Genomic DNA, 21,515 nt, shown 5'->3' with positions numbered 1-21,515 from the left:
ATTGTTTGGGACCAGGTAGTAGTTAGAACATCTCACAGATGCCAACTTATGTAGATGACAGAGAGGACCAGAGAAGTGCCACTCCACTATTCTACAACTCTCTAATTCCTTGACACAATTAGACTCCAGGACACACACTCATGGGGAAAAAGAAGAAATCTTGAGGTTCTACAATATGAGAATAGAGGATCACAGTAGAAATTAAATGAGATACTTAAAATGTGGAACAGTACGTTTCTTACATATCTCAGTTTATAGACTTAGATTGGTACCACCACATATGGGATCCTTGATCCATGCATGGTTTTCCTAGAAAGGGTTCCCTGGTCACATTTGCAAAATCCTATATTTTTGTTTAAGAGAGTCAAAATGTCTATTAACATCTTAAAGTTGTAGAGAAAATTTGCAGTATTTTCTATTTTCCACATGTATTTGATCTTGCAGACACTTTTGTAGTAACCCCATTAATTACTATTCCTAGAGCATAGATAAATAAATATTGCTCTAAATTTGTTTCTTAAATCACAGATTTTACCATTTCATTTACCAACTCAAAACCTCTAATGGATCTCTGCTTTTTTTTTCCCCAGTAAAATGTCCTTTTTACGATCCTCCACAATGCAACCTGCTCTTTTAATCTAATAAAACTTTGCTATTTCCCAGTGTAGATCCTTTGCTTTCATAAAGGTCAGACACTTTACTCTTCCCTAAACAAGACTTACTCTATTTTGTAACTATAATCCTCTAGTCCCCTTGATCGCTATATATCCACGCACAGGGTAAGCTATTTGGGCTCTTCTCTTCACTATGTTTTCCCTGAGCATTCTAGCTCGAATTAATTGTTCCCATAGTACACACAAGCACCCTAACCAAGTAGGCAATGGTTTACATGCTGCTTTGTACCACTAGGAATATATTAGTATGTTTATACATTGTCCAGCAAAATAAAGTTGTTGTGGTAAATGACTATATCTTGTATTAGTTTTGTGTTTCTTTTATTTTTTGTTCTAAGAATGTTACTTAAAATATATTACTTTTAAAGGCTTGCTCAGTGTCTGCTAAAATATATTAACAAATATGTGCACATTTCTAAGAATGTAGAGATTTTACAGGATTAGTAATGTCTGTATATTTTAAAACTGAAGAGGTAGAACATATATAAAATTTCAATGACTGGTAATACATTCATTTGACTAATTTAATATGCTTTAAAAATATGACTTATCATTTATTTATTCACAGGGACATACTGGAATATAATATATGTATTCAGCTTGCAAAAAAAATAGAAATATTGATGTGGTATATTTGGGGATAATTGCGTTTTTGTGAAAATTCTTTTAAATATCTTTGCATTTGTGTGAAAAGAATTTTAGACTATCTTATCCACAATTGCAGAATACAAGAGGCAAAAAATATGCTTTGCAATGCATCTGTGAGTTTTTGAGCTGGGAAGATATACAGAATTCTCTGAAATGTGAAAAGGAGGTAGAAAAAAAGGAAGTAAAGAAAAGCTGAGATTCCATCAATTTGTCAGTTGCAACTCATCGAGGAGATTCTTGCCATGTGGAAATACTGCAGTTAGTAAATGATAGTTTTCCCCTCAGGGTGTTCAAGCAGAGGGTCTCCTCGAGAAAGGTAATTTAGTTGTTAATTTTAAAGAAATATCCTAGGGACTGATAAACTGTAAAAGGACCAGACAGTGTAATCTAGAGTGAGTCAAAGGCAATTAGACTGGCTGATATTGGCCTTTACCACAGCTGGGAGTAAGATTGTATAATCATTAATCAGTCTGTATGTACTGTTGTAATTAAGATTAAAGGCTTCCAAAAACAGAGGAAAGGTACATAAAATGGATATCTTATTTTATTCCAGAGAGAAAACACTCATAGGCTACCTGTGTCAGAAAATGAATTTTCGTCAATGGTGGGGAATTAATTACTATTGTATATTTATTGAGTGGAATATATATGCACACACACTCAGTTACATAAAAGCAGCATGTAAGACTTTGGGGGATGGAGTATGCAATAACAAAAAGCCACCTTTTGTTCAGAAAGCACTGGCTGACTTTCGCTGAGCACTGCCTTTCTACACTTCTTTCCACGTTAGCCAAATGAGCCAGTACTCTCAAGATCTGTAGTGGATGGTGATTCCATTTTCCATTTCTGTTTCATACTTTACTTGTCCATAATATTATTGGTACTATGAAAACACTGATTTCATTTTGACCTTGGGCCTCAATGCCAGCATTAATTTGTTGGCTTTTAACCCTTTCAAAGAAGAAAATAGCTCCTTGGACAAGTGAAAGAAAATGCTGGAATATAAAACTGTCAAAAGAGAGCTATAATTTCCTAAAACAGAAAAAAAGAAACTATATTGTGAGTTATTTTCACAAATGTTAAGTTACAAATCCAGTTGGGAGGTTATACGTGATTATCAGCATCTTAACAAACATCACCCTATTAGTTCTGCAGCAAAGAGCAAAGCTCCATGGGAGTTCTGAAATAATTTGGATGGTCCACAGTGGGATTTGGGGATCTAGGAAGGATCAAAAAATGAGGAAAAGTATAGAAAATGAAGGTGTGTGGTCTAAATTACAAATGTACTCTATTTTCAATCTTTTTTCAGAAGACTAAAGATAGCTGAGAACGTAAGGGAAGGATCTCCAAAAATTCTTGATTAAAAAGAATGAGGTTAAATCTCGGCCCTCTTGATCTTAGGGTCCAATATCACACAACATGAAAGCACCAGTAGTGAAACGTTTGGTTATTGCCCAGTATTTAATAAAATAATACCTAATATAAATGTACAATACTCCTTATTTTATATGTCATTTGTAGATACTATGGCTTCTTTGTGAATAAGACTACTTAGTACTTACTCTTTCAACTATTAGCAAGTTTCGTCCAATTCCCTACCTTTCCCAAAAAGCTTGTATAATTGGAGGCCTAAAAATAATCAACATGCTATATTTTCTGCTTTGTGATATCAAGGTTAGGCCAAGATTAAACCGTGCTTTTTGGCACTCCTAATTTGAAAAATAATTACATATTAAATGATCTAGATAATTGCCCAATTTAAACATTTTATATTATACTGTGCCCTACAAAGGATAAATTAAAAACTTTCTAAAGAAGGTAAATCACCACTTTTCTATGCTATTACTGAGTATTTTGTTTCAGATACCATTCAAAATAAAATATTTTGTTTCTTCAAAATACAGAAAGAACTAGCTGAAAAAGAAAAAAAAAACAAAACAATATTGACCTCAGTATAATGGCTACTTCTGTTGGGGGAAAATGCAATATGAAGAAAAGAGATGGAAAAAAAAACTTCAAGCATATATGTATTATTTTCTTACTTTAAAAAATATTTTAAAATTCTAGCATTATTCCATATGGTTCAATTACTAATAAAAAGTTATAGGTAATTTTATTACATGAATATCTACAGCATACATATGTATGCATGTATATGTATGTATGCACATATACATACATATAAACATATAAAACATTGTTCAGTTAATAACTAAACAAGCAAACTATAGAAATTTTAATCACAACTTTATTTCTTTTCTTAATAACAAGTTTTTGTGATTTCTCTATATTGCCACATGTGGATATGAGTCACTCAGTCTAGTTGATGTATAATAGTATTCCGTTATATGAATAATGCATTAATCTTTGCATGTATATATATTTTAATAAAACTTCTTAGAGACTTTCCTAGATTAGTAGCTTTCAAGGAAACAGTTTTAAAAATCATTTTCATGAATGATTTTATCAGTTATTAAGTTGTGTTTTGTTTTTATAATTATCTTCAACTTTCTTACTGTTCTTTCCAATGCATCTAGCTTCTTGCATTGAATGCTTAACTATTTTATTTGTAATAAAGATACTGAAACTCTTAATAACATCCAGATATTGTTTTAGCTGCATCTCATGAATTTTGATTTTGCTTTTTATATTTTTAGTATTTTAGTATTTTTCAGTCATTCAATCATTGTATTTTCTAGGTTTCTTGGGGATTTATTTTTTAAAGCCATTTATTGTTTGGGCTTTGTTTTCTTAGATTTTCTAAACAGTGACTCTTTTATTACTATTTGTAATAGTTAATTTCTAATGTAATTGCCTAGCGGTCAGATAATATGCTTTAAATAATTATGATTGTGACCTAGTATACAGTTAATTTTTTAGGGTATATGTGATAATTTGATACATTCACATATTTGTAAAGATCAAATCAGTGTACTTGGGATATCTGTCATGTTAAATATTTTTCTTTTTTATGCTAGAAATATTCAAATTATTCTCTTCTACATATTTTGAAATGTACAATACTATTGTCAATTGTAGTCAACCTACTGGTCTATCTAACACTAGCTCTTATTTCTTCTATCAAACCATATATTTGTACCCATTAATCAACTCTTCATCATCCCACCTATTACTCTGCTTGTCAGCTTCTGGTAACAATCTACTCTCTATCTTCAGAAGATTCACTTTTTTGGCTCCCATGTATGAGTGAGAACATATGATTTTTGTCTTTCTGTGCTTTGCTTATTTCAGTAAACCTAATGATCTCCAGTTCTATTCATGTTGCTGCAAATGACAGGATTTCATTATTTTATGATTGAATAATATTTTTTTGTGATATCCAATATTTTCTTTATCCATTCATTCCTTGATGGACATTTAGGTTGTTTCCATATTTTGGCTATTTTGAATAGTCCTGCAGTCACCATGGGAGTGTAGATATCTCATTGATACATTGATTTCTTTTCTTTTAGATATATATTCCACAGTGGAATTGGCAGGTCATATAGTAGCTCTATTTTTAGTTTTCTGAGGGACTTCCATACTGTTCCCCAGAGTGGCCGCAATAATTCATGTTCCCACCCACAGTGGAAAAGAGTTCCCCTTTCTCCACATCCTCCCCAGAATCTGTTATTTTTGATCTTTTTAATAAAGGTCATTCTAATTAGGGTAAGAGGATATCTCATTATGTTTTTTATTTGCATTACTCTGATGATTAGTGATGTTGGGCATTATGTCATATGCCTGTTGGCCATTGTATGTCTTTGTAAAAATGCATATTCAGATCTTTTGCCAAATTTTAAATCAGATTATTTGTTTTTGCTATGGAGTTGTTCGAACTCTGAATTTTTTCTGGTTTTTAATACCCTGTCAGATGGGTAGTTTGCATATATTTTCTGTAATTCTGTAGACTGCCTTTTATTTGTTGATTCCTTTACTGTGCCAAATTAGCTTGATATAGTCCCATTTGTGTATTTTTACTTTGGTTTCCTGTGCTTTAGAGGTGTTAGAAAAAAAAATTTTTGCGCAGAGCAATGTCCTGGAGTGTTTCCTCAAAGATTCTTCTAGTAGTTTCAGAGTTTCAGGTCTTAGATTTAAGTCTGTAATCCATTTTGATTTGATTTTTGTGTATGGCGAGAGAAAAAGGTCTAGTTTCACTCTTCTACATATAGTTACTCACTTTTCCCAGCACCATTTCTTGAAGAGACAGTTCTTTCCCTATTGTATTCTTTTTGGTGACTTTGTGAAAGATGAGTTGGCTGAAAATGTGTGGATTTATATCTGTGTCCTCTATTCTCTCCTATTCATCTGTGTGTGTGTTTTCATGCCAGTGCCATGCTAATTTCGTTACTGCAGCTTTGTAGTACATTTTCAAGTCAGGTAAAGTGATGCCTCCAGCTGTGTTGTTTTTACTCAGGCTGACTTTACCTATTCAGGCTCTTTTAAATCTTAGGATAATTTCTTTTTCTATTTCTGTGAAAAAAGTAATTGGTATTTTGAATAGAGATTGCATTTCTGTAAATTTTGGGGGTACTATTGTCATTTTAACACTATTCATGGTTTTAATACATGAGCATGGAATATCTTTCCACTGTTTTCGTATGTCTTCTTCCATTTCTTTCATTAGTGTTTTATAATTTTCATTGTATAGATCTCTTACATATCGGGTTAAATTGAATCCCAGGTATTTTATATTCTTTGCAGGTATTACCAACATGATTGCTTTCTTCATTTCCTTTTCACATTATTCACTATTGGTGTAAATAAATGCTACTGATTTTTATATTTTGATTTTGTAGCCTGCAACTTTATTAAATTCATTTGTCAGTTCTAACAGTTTTTTTTTGTGTAGTCTTCAGGATTTTTTTACATTTGTTTCACTTTAAGTTCTGGGATACATGTGCAGAACATGCAGGCTTGTTACATGAGTATACACGTGCATGGTGGTTTGCTGCACCTACCAATCCATCATCTAGGTTTTAAACCCTGCATGCATTAGGTATTTGTCCTAATGTTCTCTGACCCCTTACCCCTGGCCCCCCTTGTCCATGTGTTTAGGATTTTTTAAGTATAAAATCATGTTATCTGTATACAAGGCTAATTTGATTTTTTCCTTCCCAATTTTGATGTCCTTTATTTCTTTCTCTTGTCTAATTGCTCTAGTCAGGACTTCCAGTCCAGTGTTGAATGAACATGGTGAGTGGGCACCTGGGTCTTGTTCCAGTCTTAGAGCAAAGGCTTTCAATTTTTTTTCTATTCACTATGATGTTAGCTGTGGTTCTGCCAAAATTGTCCTTATTATTTTGAGATATGTTCCTTCTATACTCAGTTTGATGAGAATTTTTTCATAAAGGGATGTTGAATATTATCGAATGCTTTTTCAGCATCTATTGAAATAATCATATGGTATTGTTCTTGATTCTATGAATGTGGTGTATTACATTTACTGATTTGGGTATGTAGAGCAATCCTGACATTCCTGGGATGAATTCCACTCGATCATAGTGAATTATAATTTTTAATGTGCTGCTGAATTACATTTGCTAGCATTTTTCAAGAACATTTACATCAATATTCATCAGTGATATTACCCATGTTTTTGTTTTATTCATGTCTGGTTTTGGTATCATGGTAATGCTTTGCCTCATAGATTGAATTTGGAATCATTCCCTTTCCTTCAGTTTTTTTTTTTTTTTTTTTTTAAGACTTTAAGTAGAATTGGTATTAGCTGTTCTTTAAGTGTTTAGTAGAATTCAGCAGTAATGCCATCAGGTCCTGGATTTTCCTTTTAATAGAAGACTTTTTATTATGGTTATTATCTCGATACTCATCATTGATTTGTTGAAGTTTTCTATTTCTTCACATTTCAACCACGGCAGGTTAATGAGCTCAGGACTGTATCTGTTTCCTCTAGGTTTTCCAGTTTGTTGTGATATATTGTGCATAATAGTTTCTAATTATTTTTCTATTTTTATGGTCTCAGTTGTCTCCTTTTTTGATCCTGATTTTATTTATTTGGACCATCTCTTTTTTATTCTTAGTCTGGCTAAAGCTTTGTTAATTTGTTTATCTTCTTAATGAACAACTTTTCATTTTATCAATCTTCCGTATTTTTGTATCAATTTTATTTATTTCTCCTTTGGCCTTTATTATTATGATGATTTTGCATTAATTTGGGGTTTGGTTTATTCTACTTCCTTGAAGTACATTGTCTGACTATTTATTTGAAGTATTTCTACTTTTTTATTTCGGTGTTTATTGCCATAAATTTCTTAGTACTGCTTTTACAGTATCTCATAAATTTTGGTATGTTTTATTCCCATTTTCATTTGTTTCATGAAATTGTTAAACTTCCTTCTCAATTTATTTATTAACTTATTGGTCATTCAGAAGCATGTTGTCTAATTTCCTTGTGTTTGTAGTTTCCAAAGGTCTTCTTTTTATTGATTTATAGTTTTATCCCATTGTAGTCAAGAATAAGCAATATAATTTCTACTTTTAAAAAATTATTCAAATTTGTTTTGTGGCCTCAGATACGGTCTGTTCTGGAGACTGTTCCACGTGTTGATGAAAAGAATGTGTATTTTACAGCAGTTGGGTGGATTAATCTGTAAATGTCAGTTAGGCCTATGTGGTCTAGTGTGTAGTTTAATTCTGATGTTGCTTTGTTGATTTTCTGTCTATGATCTGTCCATTACTGAGGTTGCGGTGTTAACGTCGTCAACAATTACTATATCACAGTCTACTCTCACTTTAGGTCTATTTGTATATTTGGGAGCTCTAATGTTGGGTGTTTAACATTATTTAAAATGTTAGATTTTTTAAATTGTTATATCTTCTTGTAAAAGTAACCCCTCATCATATACATGGATTGAATATGATGAGCTATATTGAACTATAAATAGAGTGACCTTTATCTCATTTTTAGAACCTTAAATTGTAATCTGCTTTACTAAGTACACCTATTCCTGTTCTGCTTTTGCTTTCTTACTGCCTCCTTTGTGATTGATTTTCTTTGGTAGTATGTTTCCCTCTTTTTTTTTTTTGAGATGGAGTCTCACTCTGTTGCCCAGGCTGGGGTGTAGTGACATGATTTCAGCTCACCACAACTCTGCCTCCCTGGTTCAAGCAATTCACCTGCCTCAGCCTCCCTAAGCGCCTGCGACTACAGGCATGCACCACCACACCTGGCTAATTTTTTGTATTTTTAATAGGGACAGGGTTTCACTATGTTGGCCAGGCTGGTCTCGAACTTCTGACCTCAGGTGATCTGTCCTCCTTGGCCTCCCAAAGTGCTGTGATTACAGGCATGAGTCACTGCACCTGACTTCATTTTTTTTTACTTATTATTGTTAGTTTATCTATTATAGGTTTTTTGCATTGCGGTTACCATAAGGCTTATAGAAACATCTGATAGCAAGTTATCTTAAAGAGATGACAACGTCTTAGATCACAAAAAAATAGAACCAACAAAGAAAAAACTAAAAAAAAAAATTAATAACTTTAATGTCATTCCCCTCACACACACATTTTGACATTTAGTTGTCTCAATTGACGTATTTTTATATTACCAATTTCCCTTTTACTTTATATTTGGTTTTTGGTTCTCTGTCTAGGAGTGTGAAGCCAGTTTGCTTCTATTCCCCCATTTTGGAACCCAAAGTCCTATGGTTAATTTTATAAATATTTGAAAATGTTGCATTCGTGATTTAGAATACGTATTCTTCTTAGGTTCTCTGTTGATTGCAGGAAAATATCTTTGTTACAGACAGTTAGATAGGCATGAGGAGGGCAGGAGAGGGCTCTCCCCCACCATCCCCCACCTCCCACTAGGAATATCAGGTGAGGGTTCAACAATGATCACACTGCCCCTCTAATAATGATAATCTGACAGGCGCCAGGGCCTCAGGGAGGGATCATCTCCCGATGATCCACAGCTACTAACATTAAAGTGTTAATTGAATAGTTACCAGGAAAAAGAAACTTCCTGGGCATGCGCACTGAGAGACAAAATGGTGAAGTATGATGTTCTCCGTGCATTCCACTGGAAAAGGGAAGAAAGCCACAGATGGGCATGTGTACAATGGCCTAAACACACTGTATATGTTCAATTCCCAAGGGTAAGAAGGGCACTGAGCATGCGGGAAGCCCATCCTAAGGGAAGAATCATGGGAAAGAGGCAAGCCTATAAACTCCTAGGATCAAATTCAAACCTGCCTTTTTCTCTTGTTGGCCTTCTGGTGCCCACTTGGGTCTCTTCCAAATAAATTTTCCCTTCTTTCTTGTTTTAAAGCCTTTTAAAAATAAACTTCCAGTCCTGCTGTAACACTTGCCTCGGTCTCTTTTTCTGCTTTATACTCCTCAGTTTAATTCTTTCTTCTGAGGAGGCAAGGACTGATGTTGCTGCAGACTCGTATGGATATGCCACCAGTAACTTAGGGTATACTCCCCTCAGTGAAAAACTAAAAAAAAAAAAAATTTCACTTTAACGTCATAACCCTCACACATCTTGACATTTAGTTATCTCAATTCACATATTTTTATATTACCTATCTATATCCTTTTTGCTGTATATTTGGTTTTTGGTTTTTTGTCTGGGGGTGTGGAGCCAGTTGGCTTCTATTTTGCCATTTTGAAACCTAAAGTCCTATGGTTAATTTTATAAATATTTGAAAATGTTGCATGCATGATTTAGAATATGCATTCTTCTTAGGTTCTCTGTTGCAGAAAATATATACATATATGTACTATAGTACATATATAGTACATACATAGATACTATATGTACTATACATATATGTAATCTATATGTACATGTGTTTATATTAAATATATAGTACATATATGCATGTATATATACATATATGTATATATAGGTACTATATATGTATGTATTAACTATATATGTATGTCCTATATAGTATATAGGTACTATATATGTGTTCATTAATAATATATATAGTACATACACATATAATACTAATACATGTATACATATATAGTACCTATGTAAATATATGTACGATATATGTACATTATACTATATATAGCCCAAGCATGTTATATATGTCACTCAAATCTGCTACATATTCTCCAAATATATAGTTTCTGAGACAGGTCTTAAATGCTTTCATTAGAATTGTGAGTTTGTCAATTTATTTTGCAATCTGAGTTTTACAGTTTTTTGATGTTTTGAAGTTCATGTTGTTTAAAGATACAGAAATTTATAATTATTATGGTCTTTTCAAGGATTTTGGTTTATATGTTTTATTCATATTAATGGTTTTCCTTCATTTCCTATTTCATTTCCTATTTTGACTGATACTGCTATATCAAGTTTTTTGGTTCATATATGCCAGTATATTTCTTAGTCTTATTAATTTTGAAATTTTCTGGTGTGTGTGTGTGTGTGTGTGTGTGCATGTACGTACAATTGTCTATCATAAGCAGCTCATAACTGATTTTTTATACCCAAGCCAATGATTTCAGATTTTTAATAAGGTCATTTAATCCATTTACATTATTGTTACTATAATGTATTTGGAGTTACGTGAATCATCTTGGTTCATGATTTTGTTTCATCAAAGACTTTTCCTGACTTCTTTTTTTCCCCTCTAATTTTTGTTAGATTGGTAAACTAAGGGTTACTCTTTTCCTCATCAATTTTTATTTATATATATATATTACAATTTCTTTGTCATCTTTTTGAATATGCTGTTCCAACATTCCTCTATTATCCTTTGCTGGTATCCTATTAAACTATTAAATAAGGTACTCACGGACTCTCCAGATCTCAGTTCTTTCTTCCATTTTCTTAATTCTTTCCTTACTTTTGTTGATTCTATAGTAACCCTTTCAGTTTTGAGTGTTTTTAGATGCCTATATATTTTCTAGGATTAGTAACTATTTTTTTATTCATATAATTTTTTTTTAAAATAGAGAACATTCCTTCCTTTGCCTCTCTGAGGACTTTAAACTCTTATTTTAAACTCATTTTAGGGTTGCTCCATTTTAACATTTTATCTGGAATTAATTCATCTCCTGAGCAGTTATTTTTGGGCCAGCTATCTTCACATCTCTCATTTTGTTATTTTCGTTTGTTGACTCTTCTCAAGTGGGAAATTTTTTAAAGCTCCCCCTCTCTGTGCTCTTACCCTTTCCATCTAATGTTTTTCAGCTGCTCCCATCTGCCCCACTGAAGCTACTGTTCTCAAGAAAGGTTTTTATATGAGTAGCTTAGAGTTTCATCCAGCACAAATGTTGGGATGTCATGGTCAGTCCCAGTGCTTCAAGGCTTAGTCTGCTTCTTGCCTCATAATTCGTTCCCTAGGTAGTATTTTGGTCTTTTTGGCCTCCTTTCACGTTTGTTGATAACATCTTAGGATATTCTGGGCTATATTTAGTAGACCAGACCTATGTGCCGGGTAGCCACAACTTCTGAATTACAGTTATCGCATCTATGTGATTGAACCCTATCTTTTTATGTTCTGTATTATGCTGATTTGACACGCAGGGCTTGCTGAGCTTAGAGAGACTGCTCCTCCTAGGATTAGCCAATTCCTAGAGATAATATGCAACTCTCCCTTGAGCACAACTTTAAAATGCAAACCAACCAATCCAGAGCCCATAAGTCAGCCACCTCCTTTATCAGGCCCTTGTACTTCGGGTCACTATCCCCCTGTCCTAATACCCCAGGGCCAGATATCAGACAACTAGAGAGAGTGACTATGCCCCAGAGTCTGCTAAAAGTATTCAAATTAGCCAATTCTAAACCATTTACACTATCTGGCCCATAATTTCCAAAGGAAACCACAGTAAAGACTTCTACCCCCATGTTCTCCCACTCCCTCTGCCTTCTGACCAATCCCCTTGCATGCTTGCCAGCCCCCTGTTTCTAGGGATCTATGAGTATAACAAACTTCTGTCTTCATGACAGCCATTTCTGAGCATGTGTGTCTTACTATACCTAATTAAGGCAAATCCCAGGTATCATTAAAACAGTGATATACTACTTGAATGACAGCAAAATAAAGTGATTTGTAGCACTGGAAAACATGTCTCTGTGCTAGCTTAGTTCTAGTCAATTTAACATCATAATTATTACAAAGTTTTGAGTTTGGGGAATATGTGATTTTATAATATTATGAACGCAATAGTTTGAATCAGTATGGGATTGTTTAAAAATGTACTTGCATGAATGGTTTAAATATGAGGCCTATGGGAGAAAATAACCCAAGATACTTTTCAGATTTTTTTTAAAAAAAGAAATTGCCGTCTCACTACCTCCTGTATCAAGCAAAATTTCACTTTATATTTAATTTTAAATGCCCAATGTAGCAAGGACAGTTCTAAATGCTGGATGTACAGAGAAGATCAAACCCTTCAGGTGTTCTGCCCACAATAAGGCTTCTCAATCAATCTAAATTTATCTCAGCTACTTACAACCCAGGCTCTTCATTCTACACTGCTTAGTACCCAGGTTCTTCATTCTACACTGGTCAGTTTCCCAAAATCAATTTCAGTCATTTCTTCTCCAGCACTTCTGCTCATACCGTTGCCGCTCCCAAATGATTCCTCCTCATGTCCTCTTTTCCTGTTACCTTCCCTTTGAAATCCATCTCCATTTGTTCAGTCACATTGTTGCCCTTCTCTTTTGCATCTCTATAGTCTTATGACTTTTTACACATAATATCTATGAAATTTGGTTTTTAAAGCATGCATTTTTAAAAAATTAAAAATTTCTGAAATTGAAGTACGTCTCCCTCTCCACCTCCATGTACATGGGTTTGTATGTGTGTGTGTGTGTACACACATATGTATTCACACACACACAGGTTTTTTAGTGATTCTCTTTGCTCCAATATTTTAAAATAAATAACACACCTATAAGGTTATAGGTGTGTTATTTCCATGCATTCTAGGAATTGAGGAAATAGAGAACCTTGACTTTTCGATGATCTTTGGATGGTTTTCCTGGAACTCCAGGAGCAGGGCTTCAGCGGTGGAAAATTGAGATAAACTAGTGGGGGCCTGCTCTGGTCATTCCTATAACCTCGAACAATCAGCTTAACTTTTGGGGTAATTTTTATTTTATTATTTTATTTCCAGATCTAAACAAAAGGTTTGGGAACCTGGGAATATTGACATAAATGCTTAATATTTTAGCTTTGTCTCTCTCATTAGATTACAGCTTCCGCACCCAAAGGGCCTGGCACAGTTATGACTAGATAATTGAGTCAGCTTGTTCCTGATTGGTTTGTGTGCAAACATGCAGACTACATCTACAGTGATCATTTCTCTTAATTTTTCAAACAACTATTTGCTACTCTCTAAATGTTAGTTCCTTTCTGTGTTCTATTTTCTTTTAAAAAATGATGTTTTGGGCCTCCCAGACTGAATGTGAATTACAGTTCTATTATGTCTTTATAGATAGCAAGTTTTAGGTTTCTTTCCAAAGTACACAAATGCATTTTAATGATATTTGTAAATGACTATAATTTAAGATCACAAGGTATTATCTTTGAGATAACATTAGAACTTGGCAGGAAAGAAAACTTTTATTTAGAAACTTGGCTTCTTGAACACAGAATTCTGCTGCTGTAAGATTTCACGTTAGACATTTAGTTGAAATGCAAAAAATAAATGTTGGAGAACTGGAAGTAGATGAGTTTGAAAGGACTATTCATGAGTGAATTTACAATTTAAACTATTGTCCACTTCTCCACTTCATTTTGTTGGATTATAAAAATAAGTGAAGAAAACGTCTTTTCTTATAACAATCACAGCAGACCTGCATTAGGGTTCTCCAGAGAAACAGAATCAACAGAATATACATACACACACACATATATGTATACACACTATACATACATATATATACACACACACACATATATATATAGTGGGGGAATGTGTGTGCATGTGTGTGTGTGTATATGTGTATATATATGTATATACACATAGATGGAGATACATGTATATATATCCATTATATATCTATCCATTATATCTATCCATTATATATCTATCCATTATATATCTATCGATTGTATATATCCATTATATATATATATATATATATGCAGAGAGAGAGAAAAAGAAAGGTTTATTGTAAGGAATAGGCTCACTAAATTGTAGGGGCTGAGAAGTACAAAATTTGTAAGGCAAGCTAGCAGGTTAGAAATTCAAGTAAGAGTTGATCATACAGCATGGAGTCCAAATTTCATAGATAGGTAAGAAACTCAGATAAGGTTTTATGTTCCAGTCTTTAGGCCAAATGTCTTCTTCTTTGGAAAACATGTCTTTGCTCTTCAGGCCTTCACCTGATTGGATGAGGCCCATTCACATTATGGAGGATAATATGCTTTACTTAATATCTACTAATTTAAATGTTAATGTCACCTAAAAGTTATCTTCATGGCAACATTTAGACTGGTGTTTGCTAAAACAACTGGGCACTGTGGCCTAGTCAAGTTGACACATTAAATTTACCATCACAGTGTCTTATTGTTTGTTAGGCTCCTTTTTCTGACATCGTTTTCTCAATTAGCTCTGCTCAGTTTCAGCTTACTCCATGAAATAAAATGCAACATGTTCTCAGAAATTTGTTTAAGGGGTCTCCAATTTTCTACAGAACTGAAATCCCTGATTTGTATTTTGGAGAACTCTCCAGATGAGAGCCATTTGGACCAAATCATAGAATAAATTCTAGAGTAGCTTTGTTTGTCAAAGGTTTGGTGAATGAGGTAATGAGCGACAGAAGAGGATAGTATTAACACAGATTTGTAATTAAATTGATGTTATTATGGATGGAGTATCCCTTGTGTCATTATTGCTATAAGTAAATTTTCATGAACTTCTTGAGGCAGTCCATTGGTCAGATACATACATCAAGCCTAACAGAGTAATGAGTAAGGGTAGATCTGGATCTGTCCAAATTCCTACCTCTGGAATCTCAGTGTTCCTCTCGACGGATTTGTTTTAAGCAGAACTGAGGCTTTCAGCACTAAATTCAGGCTCTCAAAATGCCAATTGCCCATACAATTGTAAGTGGCCGCACAAAGTGAGCAATAAAAAATTGAAGTTGGCGGGCTATCTCGGAAACTTGGAGCCGGGTTCCTCCCGGGTTCCTACCTACGGCTCCTGGGCTGTTGTTTAGACTCCTGTGAAGACGGCTTGCGCTGCCGCGCGGTCCCCAGCCGATCAGGACAGGTTTATTTGTATCTATCCTGCTTATTTAAATAATAAGAAGACCATCGCAGAGGGAAGGCGAATCCCCATAAGTAAGGCTGTTGAAAATCCTACAGCTACAGAGATTCAAGATGTATGTTCAGCAGTTGGACTTAACGTATTTCTTGAGAAAAATAAAATGCACTCTAGAGAATGGAATCGTGATGCCTAATACAGAGGCAGAGTCCGGGTCCAGCTCAAACAGGAAGATGGCAGCCACTGCCTTGTGCAGTTCCCATCACGTAAGTCAGTAATGTTGTATGCAGCAGAAACGATACCTAAACTAAAAACAAGGACACAAAAAGCAGGAGGTGCTGACCAAAGTCTTCAACAAGGAGAGGGAAGTAAAAAAGGGAAAGGAAAGAAAAAGAAGTAACCTAGTATCAGCATCAAGTATGTGGTACTACTGTAAGAGACATGAATGGAGACTTCTAATTTATATCAGAGGGAAACAGAAGCTTTTTGTTTGCATCATTTAACTGAACTGCGAATGCTTGTGCCTCTCATCTTTATCATCGGAGTTGATAGTGAAACAAATTTACATCAGAAGTTTGCATCTCGCTTTTATGGTGTATAAAAGAATTTTTTTGTCTTTCAATGCAGTTTTTTTGGAAGAAAGATTATTTTTAAGTGGACAATGGACTGTAAAATAAGTTACTTGAAATGAGTTACTTGTTTCAGATAAATTTCAATTCGATTTAAAATAAACATTTTGTCCACCTTTTAAGTTAATGAAATAAAATTTGAAACTGAAAAAAAAAAAAATGAAGTCAACCATTGCAGCTCTTTATGAACCCTTGCATGCTGCTTGAGTTCTTTTAGAGCTATGATAATAAAAAGTTTTATTGTAATAAAACTTACACTGTAGAGTTTATTGCAATGTTTAAAAAGCAGCACATGTGCATTTACATTTGATTCTCCTTTCAAATAACATTATGGACAAAATATTGTTGTTTTACAGATATGAAACTGGGAGTTCAGAACTCAAATTTCACTTGCTAAAGAACAAATAGTAAACATTGGGGTCAGAACAAGAACTACATCATCTGGTCTGTTAAGCATTCATAATTGCTGTTCTGGAGAGCAGAAAACATTATGTTTCTGAAGCAAATTAGTGGCCAGTGGCACTGAACTACTTGTTTTAGAGGTAAAAGTTCTGACAGAAAAAAAAGAAAAAAAAATGTGAAATCACTTTGAAAGGCTTTTATTGTAAATTGCCAGAGAAAAAGTAAAATTTACATGAATCTACTGATTTTAAATGTAACATTAAAAAAAACTGGAAGAAGAAAGAAATGGTTTTTTTTAGTTATGATAATAAAGGAAGTAATTTTCTTTTGTGCCTGGTAATTATACTGAAAACATAACTGCAACACAAATTTAACTGCATCTTTGAAGAAGGTTTGGGGGATGAAAGACATTCATTTGTGGATTCTGAGGATCAGCTTGATCTTTCCTTCTTCACAGAGATCAAAAGGTTCATTGTTATTTGAGAAAAGCAGGATTCAATTATGGCTGAGATGAAAGACAGTGAGAGCTGAGTAGCTGCCTTGGCAATAGTTGTTAATTGAGTATCCAACTAGAGACTCTTCTAATTGATTCTTCAAAATCTTAATTCCAATAATTATGCCATTTAGACATCAGAGGAATGCTAACAAAGTGACAAAACTCAAAATCATTGCAAATGACTAGAGTGGCTAAGTAATAAAGAAATTAGAAGAACTATTTTCCTGGCCCTCCAAAATTAGTGTGTAATGCCTCAAATCGATTCATTTATCTTCCACAGGTCAAATAATAGGTCTTTGGCATCCCCGAACTTGTTTCTCTTTATCTAAATAACTCCATCCTTTGTCTCAGGTGCGAGAGCAAATTATTCCATCTCAGTTACCCATTCTGTCATCACCTACACCCTGACCTCTGAGCGCTGCCCATTAAGGGACTCTTTTCTGAATTCAGCAATCAGTTCCTGCTTCTAAACAGCGTATAGAAAGTTCAGTGTAATTCAGTTTAAAAGGAGTGGCTTACTATTTCTTATATTGCAGATTTTTAGAAGTTTTGTCAAAAAAAATTTGCTCTAGGAAATTGATCTGTGTAGAAATAAAAATATGGGTAATTTTTAAATTATTAGTTATTTTTACAAAAGAATGTTAGGGGCTCTAATTATGTGAAAAAATTTTCTCAACTCTCCTAAGTCAAACCCATCAAACATAATAAAATAACTTCTAGAGATTAAACACACACACACACACACACACACACACAGAGCCATGACAAAAGTAGGTGATAAACCTTCAGCTGTATTTAATTTGCATGACATGAACAATTAAATGTTTTCTAAGAGAAGATCAGACATTCTATAGAAAATAACTTCAGAAGGAAGATCTTAAATTTCTTAATCCAGAAGCTTAAAATTAGGGCCATGTATTTAGATATGATTTTAACTGCCATTGTTACACTCACTGTTTGTACCTGCCTGACATAAATAAGCAAGCGTATTCTTAACACAGTCTCCATTTTTTCCCGTGTACTAAATATCAATCATATAGGGGCAAGAGTCAGGAAGGAAATGAGTATTTCTTGAATACCAGTCACTTTCTTTCATATCAACTGGTTTTATTTACTTCAGAGCGTTTTATCACACCCGAAGTGACTTTGCTTGTTTATTGAGATGTTCGTAGTTGATTTTCCCTCAAAAGAAGCTAAAAGCAGAACTCTTGTTGGTCATGTGCTCCTCTGTACCCTGAGTACCAAGGAGAGTGACTGGCATATTGTAGGTCTTCATGTTTTTTAATAAATTCCAGGCACAGGAATAGACACGGTGTGATTATTATCTCATAAATTCTCAAAGTGATCTTGAAATGTAAATATTATCATCCCTCTTTGATGATGAAGAATCAAGACTTAAAGGAATTCAGGTATCTTGCCAAAGATCAAACAGTTAAGAAGAGGCGATATAAACTCAGGTCTGATGTGTATTCTGCTTGGGGGTCATGGGATAAGGCATGCTTCCCAATGTGGGTCATGGCTGTAAGCAATGATTAGAGATAGTAAGCAAAATGATACTAAGCAGCGCACGTTAGATCATTTAAAAAGTTACATCCTTTAAAACTTTCTTCCCATTAATCTAATTATGTGAAGGATAAAGTCCCATATTAGTACCAGTGTGTATTTCATGTTTCTCTAATAATTTCTACTCTCTCTCTCTCTCCTCTCAGTTCAGTTAAGGGCAGGTAAGAATATAAAGCTAGAATTTTGTTTTCAGTGTGTTGCTTTTGACCAAGACTTATTTAAGGCAAGATATCCACTTGCAAGTGTTCCACAGTTTCGTTGTAGATAGCATTCTAGGTAAGGCTCTGAATTTATTTAAAGAAAATATTACTCAATTAGATAATAGTACAAGTGACTTATTTGGCAAAAATTATGGAAGAGGTATACGGTGTCTAGTTTTGAAAATCCTTCTCTGAAGCAATTTATAAAGCCCTGGAAGAAAGAAGGTATTGAGCAATACCTTCAAACAATAGAAGGTATTGCTATGATAGAGAAATTCAGATATGTATCTCAAAATTATTTTAAATGTACTGCACTTAGGTATCAAATTTAAAGACCACCAACTCCTCAGCATAACTAGGATAAATACCACTGTGGTACAAAAACTAGGACTACAATAAGGTTGCAGTCCTTACCTAATAGTTCCTATAATATAGTTGAGGAGATACATAAATAATCAGTATACAAATTAGGAAACAAAAAAATGTGTAAAAGAAAAAAATATGATATGGGAATTTATGGTTCTACAAGATACTAATTCCTGTTATTAAATTTATTAATTATAATTAATAATTCATTATATTATTTCTATAATTATGAACTACAACATACAAATTATATACCTATATAAATGTTAAAAGTTAATTATACATAATTATAATGAAAAATTTTGTCATGCCTGCTCATAACAATAGTAAATATCCTTGCTAATTCTAATATATAAACATAGAAATGAGAACATAGAGCTGCAACCCTGTTTTGGATGCGTATACAATAGAGAAGTAGTCACACTGGCAAAAGTGAGGAGTACCCTTTCTTATAGTTGCAAGAAAAGCCTTAAGGGGTTGGCAAATATGACCTGCTAAATTGCCAACCATTTAAAAATAATCAAATTCATAACCCCAGTAAAACTAACATATCTTTAATATGGCACAAAGTTAGTGCTTTACTAAGGTATGGTGCTGCCTGAGAAACTGTCATTGCTTTGTATACTTTAGGGTAAACTTTTAACAATGGAGCGACTGGTTTTCCTCTTAAATTCTTTATGCTGACATCTGTTTATAGAGTATTAGAGTAAATTCATGTGGGTCAAAGACTTGGGTCTCATGTGGGGCCATTTGTCAGTCTCTCACTACTTACCAGAGCCAACGTTTAAAGGCATAAATTTCCAAGGACATCTGGTGCTTTCTTAAGAAGGGAAGGATGTCTGTGTGGTCACGAGAGCATGGCCCTTAAAAGCACGAGCCCTAGATTCAGATTCCGACTCTCATTTACTGGAGCAAACTGCTTGATTTCTCTAAGCCTCATTTTTTTTCAACTGTAAACTGTAGGAAAGAATAATGCTTATCTCAGGTTATTTTGAAGATTAATTAAAATAAAGCGAGAGAATTGTCAGTGAATTGTCTGGGATGTAATAAGCCCTCAGCGTGACCTGCTGTTGGCCTGTGTTATGAACCACAATGTTCTCTTTTCGGGGCTTTTCCAGAGACCTCAGGTAACATGATCCCTGTAACCTTACAGCACTCTTTAGGGTTGGGACCCACTCCAGTGCTTCAGGCCAGTTGCACATGTGTGAAATTTGGGCTCTTTCCTGAGCTTCTTCAAGCTTTTTTTTTTTTTTTCCTTAGCAGAGGGAAGTGCAAAGTCCATGACCCATGACTCAAATCCATCTCCTTTTCTTAGCACAACCAAAGAGAAAGTCTACACTCAAACTTAAACAGGGACTGTTTGATTTCTGCAAACTGAATGCCTCTTCACCGTATCCCTTGCAGATAAGGGTGGAACATCCATCTCATTTGCCATTCTTTAGCTGGATTTTCTTGCTAAGGGTAACATTTAGTACAGGACCTATCTTAATCTTTTTATAGCCACTGACTGTAGTTCCCTGGCAACTGTTACATTTTGCCTCTGACAAACATTATGTCAGATATTTTCCCAAACAAAACATAAAGAAAATGTTTGAACTTGGCCTGTGTTATTTTTACACACCTTTTCTTTATAGCCAAGTGTTAGGATAAAGAGGATATATAAGTTCAGTGAGATAAAAAGAATGCAAGACCTTTAGACTCACTCATTCACCTGTGTATAAAACAAAATGTTTTAATTCTTTGGAACCTCTATTCAGAGGAAGAAACATGCGTAAAATTCATATTTTCTCATGGATATATTGATCCAGTGAAAGTAGCCCCCGACTGCTCTAACTTGCTGCTCTTCTCTATGGCCCTGCTAGGCTAGCCAAGGCTGATGGATCCAACAGTGAATTAGATTCCTGAGAATGGAACTGAGAAGACACAAGGCTCTTATTTCTGAAGTCCCTGGAGCTATTGTTATTTTTACTCTTCCTAGGGCTTGATGAAGTATCCCTGGAATTCCACCATACCTGAATATCCTTATTGCAAATTCCCTTTTTTGGTTTAAGAAACCCAAGTGGATATCTGTTGTATGTAACCCAAATTACCCTAATATATGATTTAAATAAAAAATTAAAAATATTAAGCTTATTAGCTCTATTAAATTAGGCTTTTGTATGTGTTTAAGCATATTAAACACAGGACTAAGAAAATAGTACAATTCTTTTCATTATAAAATGCATGTTACTTGTTTCAGCAGCCAACAGGTAGGGTTGGCTACCTCTTTAAAAAATATCAGTAGAGAAATACACTCTCATTCAGTGAATGTCCAAAATGGTAACACATATTT

The 21,515-nt window shown here is 34.1% G+C and overlaps 1 pseudogene across 1 annotated transcript; it reads left to right on the top strand.

Annotated features, from left to right (window-relative positions):
- Window positions 1-15,346: 15,346 nt before the first annotated feature.
- LOC112624363 lies at window positions 15,347-16,316 on the top strand (annotated as a pseudogene). The gene is made up of 2 exons (XR_003119390.1): window positions 15,347-15,367; window positions 15,481-16,316. The product of XR_003119390.1 is annotated as a signal recognition particle 19 kDa protein pseudogene (transcript).
- The last annotated feature ends 5,199 nt before the right edge of the window (window positions 16,317-21,515 follow it).

Source organism: Theropithecus gelada, chromosome 5 (genome assembly GCF_003255815.1).
Source record: "Theropithecus gelada isolate Dixy chromosome 5, Tgel_1.0, whole genome shotgun sequence".
NCBI classification, from domain to species: Eukaryota; Metazoa; Chordata; class Mammalia; order Primates; family Cercopithecidae; genus Theropithecus; species Theropithecus gelada.
Note: the sequence above shows the minus strand (reverse complement) of the source record. Positions and strands in the feature narration are given on the sequence as shown.